At 43.9% G+C, this 6,580-nt stretch overlaps 1 non-coding gene across 1 annotated transcript; it reads left to right on the plus strand.

Annotated features, from left to right (window-relative positions):
• Window positions 1–1,089: 1,089 nt before the first annotated feature.
• Window positions 1,090–1,164, plus strand: Trnas-cga. The gene has a single exon. It is a non-coding gene; the product is annotated as a tRNA-Ser (tRNA).
• Window positions 1,165–6,580: the final 5,416 nt, after the last annotated feature.

The following is a 6,580-nucleotide window of genomic DNA, read 5'->3' on the forward strand; positions in this document are numbered from 1 at the left end:
ACCTTGTAACAGAAGATATCAGGCAAATGGAGTGGCCTGTCTGTTCTCCAGACCTAAACCCCATCGAACACATCTGGGATGCTCTCAGTCGACGTATCGCTGCACGTCTTCAAACCGCTGCGACACTTCAGGAGCTCCGACAGACACTGGTGCTCGACCACCTGATCCAGAGTATGCCAACCCGTTGTGCGGCCTGTGTACGTGTGCATGGGGATCATATCTCATATTGATGTAGGAGTACATGCCCAGGAAATAGTGGCGCTTTGTAGCACATGTGTTTTGGGACGGTTTTCTCAACTGATCACCAATACCGTGGACTTACAGATCTGTGTCGTGTGTGTTCCCTATGTGCCTATGCTATTAGTGCCAGTTTTGTGTAGTGCCACGTTGTGTGGCACCATATTCTGCAATTATCCTCAATTTATGAGCGTTAGCGTAGGTTCAGGCTCCCCAGAATCAATAGGCCTGATTGCAGTCCTGAGAGTGGTAGATTCCCTCAAAGAGGTACTACCTGGGGTAGTCCTTTTTCTGAAGACGTTCCATAATCCTTGGTTGTTCAAGGTAGTAAAACCGAGGTCGTAAGCTCCATAGCTTGATAACAGGCCGCTCCTCTAGTGTCAGAAGCCCTTCGTAGCCGCTTCTCTGGAGAACAGACCCTGCTGAATGAAGATAGTTCATCCGCTTTCTCCACCTCTGGGACATGGTTGTCGTCTTCCACCTTCAAAACCGTTGACCATCTTCACCGTCACCCTAGCACGGTCCTCACAAGGTACTACCAGCCGTGCCAGCTGAACCAAGGTTTTTTTAAAGAGGTATTACTCCTGTGTCACTCCTCCTTTGTTCTGGCTTGTGACAGACAGAGCCTGGCTCTGGCGTGTTTATTATTATTATTATTATTTGAGTCATTTTAGAAACACTGTGCGTCGCGTCTTAATAGAAAACCATAGAATCATAATGTCTTTGTGAAAGGAAAAGGCATTTGAAACTTCCTGGCAGATTAAAACTGTGTACACGACCGAGACTCGAACTCGGGAAGGTAGGAGACGAGGTACTGGCAGAAGTAAAGCTGTGGGCAGCGGGCGTCAGTCGTGCTTCGGTAGCTCAGTTGGTAGAGCGCTTGCCCGCGAAAGGCAAAGGTCCCGAGTTCGAGTCTCGGTCGGGCACACAGTTTTAATCTGCCAGGAAGTTTCATATCAGCGCACACTCCGCTGCAGAGTGAAAATCTCATTCTGAAAAGGCATTTATTTAGTTTTTACACTCCAAAAGTTTTCATATAATTTTCTTCCTTTCCGCAGTTCGGAAATATATTCTTTCATGAGACTAGTTCACCAGCCCTGTCTTGATTAACATGTAGAAGAAGCAGACGCGTGGGTCTAGACTATGTCTTTGTTGATCTGAAGCAAATTTTAAGTCGTCCCGAGGCAGTATATGACCTATCAGAGGATGCTGTCGATAATGCAACTGCCATAATCAGCATGATTACGAGAATAACTTCCTGAAACAGTTCTTTAACTCTCCTCAGTAAGTTGTACTCGAACACAGGATACATTGCATGTTTGTACAACGGACGTAATGGTTTGCTGTGCATGAAGCCTCCCTAGTTTTAAGACCGCTATGCGTGCTCCACGTCACCTTTGCAATCGTCATATAAATGGAGGATTTGTTTGGAAGGACGTAACAAGTGTCTCTTAAAGATCGGATAGTCGCTTCAAAGCCTCCTGATTGAACGTTCAACCAGTCTAACTCAGTAAGAGATTCAAAATTTCAAACAGAGCTGTCTTAAGTGTTCGTTCATCAGACCATTCTTCGGGAACACAAGATGTTACTGAGTGTTTCAATCTCACTGGCATTTTTATTATATGTGAGATATCACAATCGTTCAGATTTAGATTCTTAGAATGAGCTTTGGCTTTCTTTAACAACATATCAAATACTTCGCAGTGTTAACATTCGCAAGAGCTTCTTTTAGAAGGTCTACCGAGCGATCGCCTCGGCTGCATTAAAATTTGGATCTTATAGAGGTACGGCTAGTTCTTCGTAAAGTCCAAACAGTTCAGTGACGATTGTCATACAAAAATAGTCTCAAACTTTTCTAGCCTCTTCACGTAGCCCCGCAGGACTGACTTACTTTCGTCTCTAATTGAGCACTCTGAATTCAATACTTGTGGTATTGTTTCCTGGATCCGGTCATAGTTTTCCTTGAAATATTTCGATTCCCCTTACAGCTCATTGGGTCGTACACATGGTATCAGCTGCTGAAGTTTCGGTTGTGGATTCGTCTTGTCGGCACTAGATGGAAGTAGAACATCTGGATCCACGTTTTTCCGTTTTGCGGATTTCAGAATTATATTTCAGACGTTTTTCATGCTTAGCAAGACATCGCACAATAGTTCACCCTTTCTTGAACTTCTTATAGTCCAACATCCAAACAATGATTACGCCAGTGGATGTAACAGCTTTGGCTGAAGTTGAAGGATTTCCTTCACATCCTTGTTCCGTCCAGACATACAAGCTGTACCATCAAAACAATAGCAGCAAAATAAAAATTCCTAGCAAGAGACTTGCAAAGATGTAGTTAATGGTAGTTGTAACCTTCAACAACAGCCGTTTCTTTCTGCTGACTTTGCGACAGATCTGATTCAGTCATAGTAGAGAACACTCCCACCTTTTTCTTCGTAATGTAGCCACGGATAATACACAGATCATTCCCATTTACGAGATCTACCATTCCTTCTCAGAAAACTGTAGGACAGGACGGAGTGTAGTTAGAATTATAAGACGTTTAATACTGGCAGATGTAGTTTCAAGGATGCGACAGTTTGATTCTATTATAAGCAAACGATGTTGTCACACAAAATACCGATCGTATATTTGCTGCAGTATACCATAACTTTTATCGCTCGCTGGCTCTGCCTATAGATCACGGACGTCTCTGTGTGAATTTGGGAGGGAGTGGAGTTTAAGGTCAGAACCAAATCTAAACTGCCCCCCCCCCCCTCCCTCCCAGTCTCCGAGGTTGGAGGGGTGAGGAGGGGGCGAACCCTGCTCAGGACAATATGCTGTTGGTAAAAGCCGAAGTAAATAAGAGCATTTCGACATACATGCGATATCCTACGAGACCAGTGATACCGATGTCGCAACAGACGCCGTATTTGCTAGCGCTGCACGTGGAGACAGCAATTTACGGCACGAAGAGGCAGCCAGACGGGCGGAATGTAAACCTGTTCGCCACGCAGCCTAATCGGAGAGCGCGGCAAGTGGCCCTCGGATTCCGTGGTAGTACCTGCTGACCTTTTGGAGGCGCTGAAGGCCGCTTGCTGCCTCAACAATTGTTTCCCGATGGAGGTCAGCCGACATTCCCAGCAGTCTGACGTGACGGGGAGAGAAAGAGGGCGGCATCTTAGAAGCCTACGGATTATCTTTTATCTTGGAAACGCGGCACTTTCTGCAGCTGGATGGTGGAAATCTGCTAAACCCCTGTCTTCTGAATTGAGAGATTTTCAGGTGAGGTTTCGAATAAGAGAAAACTATTCTGTGTACAAACGCTTCAGTGCTCTCATATGGCCGATTTATTTGACCTTAAAACTTGTGTTACACTACGTATACCTCAACTATCAATTGCTAAACAGACATATATGTGAATTAGACATACGTACTAACGGCTTTTACCCCTTTCTTGTCCATCTCCTCTTCTCCCCTCTCTTTGTGCATCTCCTCGTCCTTGCTCCTCTCTCTCTCTCTCTCTCTCTCTCTCTCTCTCTATCGCCTGCCCTCCCCCCCCCCCCCCAATCTGTCCATCTCGTCCTACACTCCCCTCTGCCCAATCCTTCTCCACTCTCGCCTTGTCCCTCTCATCCTCCACTCTCTCTCTCTCTGTCCATCACCTTCTTCACCCTCTTTCTGTCCATCTCCTTTACCCCTCTCTCTCCGTCTCTTCCTTCCCCTCTCTCTGCCCAACCCCTGCTTCCTCTCCCCTTCCTCTGTCCATCTGATCCTCCCTATCCCTCTGACCTTAGGACCTGTCCATTGTTATTGTGGATTCAGATTCCGTAGTAATGTCTTAATAATAAAGTGATAAGCAATAAATAAAACTGTCCTCTTTTCTCTGAAACCCGGCTGCGAGGAAGAAAGCAAAAATCACATTGTTGTATATACAATTGTTGTTTAAAATTATATGTAATGAGAAAAAATATGTATGGGAGAATCAGTTTCTCTAAAGCCTAGTTTACACGATGACACTTGGCTGCATGCAACGGCGCTACCTGACCACTGCTCATGCGCGGAGCGCGTTTGCGCAGCCCGACTGTGAAACTAAGCAGTTTCGGCTCGTTCCAATTTTGGCGACACTAGTTGCACTAGTTTTGAGTTTAACGTGTGTCAGTATAGTGTAAACAAACAGAAATATGAGGTGGGGAACAGAAGAAATTCTTCGCTTTTAGGATATCTACGCTATACATAAACGCTTGTGGGATTTTAATGATGCTGACTACAAAAACAAGCAGCGACGTGTTGCTCCACTTGAGGCCATCCTGCGCAATCTAAACATTGAGGGACTGACGACGCCTGAGCAGCAGGGCAAAATAGATTCAATTCGGATTTCATATACGAACGAACTAAGAAAAATGCAGGCGAGCAAAACATCTGGCTGTTGAAAAGCCCACGTCTACAAGACGAAAATCCCATGGCTGATTCGTTTTTAAGGAAAATTGTGTACAGGAGAAAAGGATACACGAATCTGGTAAGTCGAATTATTTACTCAATATTCATTTATTTAAAAAGACATCAATGCTTAACATTCACAGTATGTAGTATTGCTACATATTTGCATACTCTTAAACTTTGCCACGGTACAGCATCATCTGTAGCAAAGTAGTCTGCAAACCATGCTCTTCTTAATGCAGCCTGTTTTTAATAATTATTGCTGCTGGCTTGTAGCTTTGCGTTTATCAGCCCCCAAGCATTTATACTCCTCCATGTCCCTGGCCGATAAATTCCACTTTCCACATTCTCCTGATCTATCAATTGGGGCTGTACATATTGTTGGGAGCTGCTTTTCTCTGCCAGTTGTGGATAGCACATGTAGCCCTGACAACTTTGTCCATTATTTATGGGCGGAGTGGAATCGGTTTTTCAAAAACACGAAATTTCGACACGAGAATCCCGAACGCATTTTCTACAACACGTCGAGCTCTCGAAAGTCTGTAATTTAATATTTTTTCTTTTACACTGATTGGGCCATGTTTTGAGAAAGGGTTCATCAAATACGGTGTTGACTGGAAAGCATCATCACCAACTAAAACTGCATCTTCTGGCAGGCCGAGAGTTCTGGGTTCTATTGCCGATTTCAATGTGCAGCTTGCAAAAATTCCACCATCTGACGCCCTCCCTGCTTTGCCTATATCATCATAAGTAAAACAGTAGTTACTGTCTACAACAGCAAAAAGAACAATGCTGAAGGTTCTTTTATAATTGTGGAGTTGAGAAACAGTTTTTGGTGGACATTTAATCACTACTTGTTTCCCATCTACTGCACCAAAGCATGGGAAATTTCATCTAACTTCCAAGTTTTTCATTATGTCCCTCCATTCATTTTCAGTCTGGGGTACCTGTAAAAAAGTAATCAACATTACTGATCGAAACATTGCAGTTCATTAGAGTGATACTAAATTATGATCAGGTATATCACAAGTCTGGTTATAACAATCTCATTCTCTCCCTTCCAGGATAATAATACAGAAAATGAACCCGCGCAGAGTGGCTGCGCGGTTTGAGGCGCCATGTCACGGATTACGCGGCCCCTCTCGCCGGAGGTTCGAGTCCTCCCTCGGGCTTGCGTGTGTGTGTTGTTCTTAGCATAAGTGTTAGTTTAAGTAGTGTGTAAGTCTAGGGACCGACCACCTCAGCAGTTTGGTCCCTTCAGAATTCACACACTCACTCACACACACACACACACACACACAAACACACACACGCACACACATGCACGCACACACAGAAAATGAAGAAGATGAAAATCAATATGCATTGGAGGACATACTAATAAATGAACCACAGTCTCCACCCACATCAAGCATGGAGAAAATCAATGACCGTGTGAGTGTTCAATCTTGCAACAGTAGCTTGTAGTCAGCGTCAAAACACAGTACAAAGAAAAGACGTGTAGAAGATCCTGTCCAGCGTCTCGAAAATAGTGTCGATGCACTAAGGTCAATTACAAATCAGCCTGACGAGGAGGATGAAATTAACAGTTTTTGCAAGATCATTATGAACCAAATGCGGAAATTGCCAGAAGAATATAACATAGAAATGATGGAGGAAATCCAGTCCCTAACTACGTACAAGCAGAAGCTTTACATGGCCAAACGGCAAATGAAATAATAAGTCCATTCAGAACAGTTAGTTGCTGCCGAGGAAATACTAGGTGGGGAAGAAGGACTGTCACAGTCAAAAGCCATCAACTTGTACTACGATGCCACAATGAATGAAGTTAAATTGTAATGGTGTGGTCTTACTGCAAATGTATTTTTTTGATCTTTAATAATAATATTAAAAATTAATTAAACAGTGTTACGCCTCATCT

Source organism: Schistocerca americana, chromosome 2, assembly GCF_021461395.2.
Source record: "Schistocerca americana isolate TAMUIC-IGC-003095 chromosome 2, iqSchAmer2.1, whole genome shotgun sequence".
NCBI classification, from domain to species: Eukaryota; Metazoa; Arthropoda; class Insecta; order Orthoptera; family Acrididae; genus Schistocerca; species Schistocerca americana.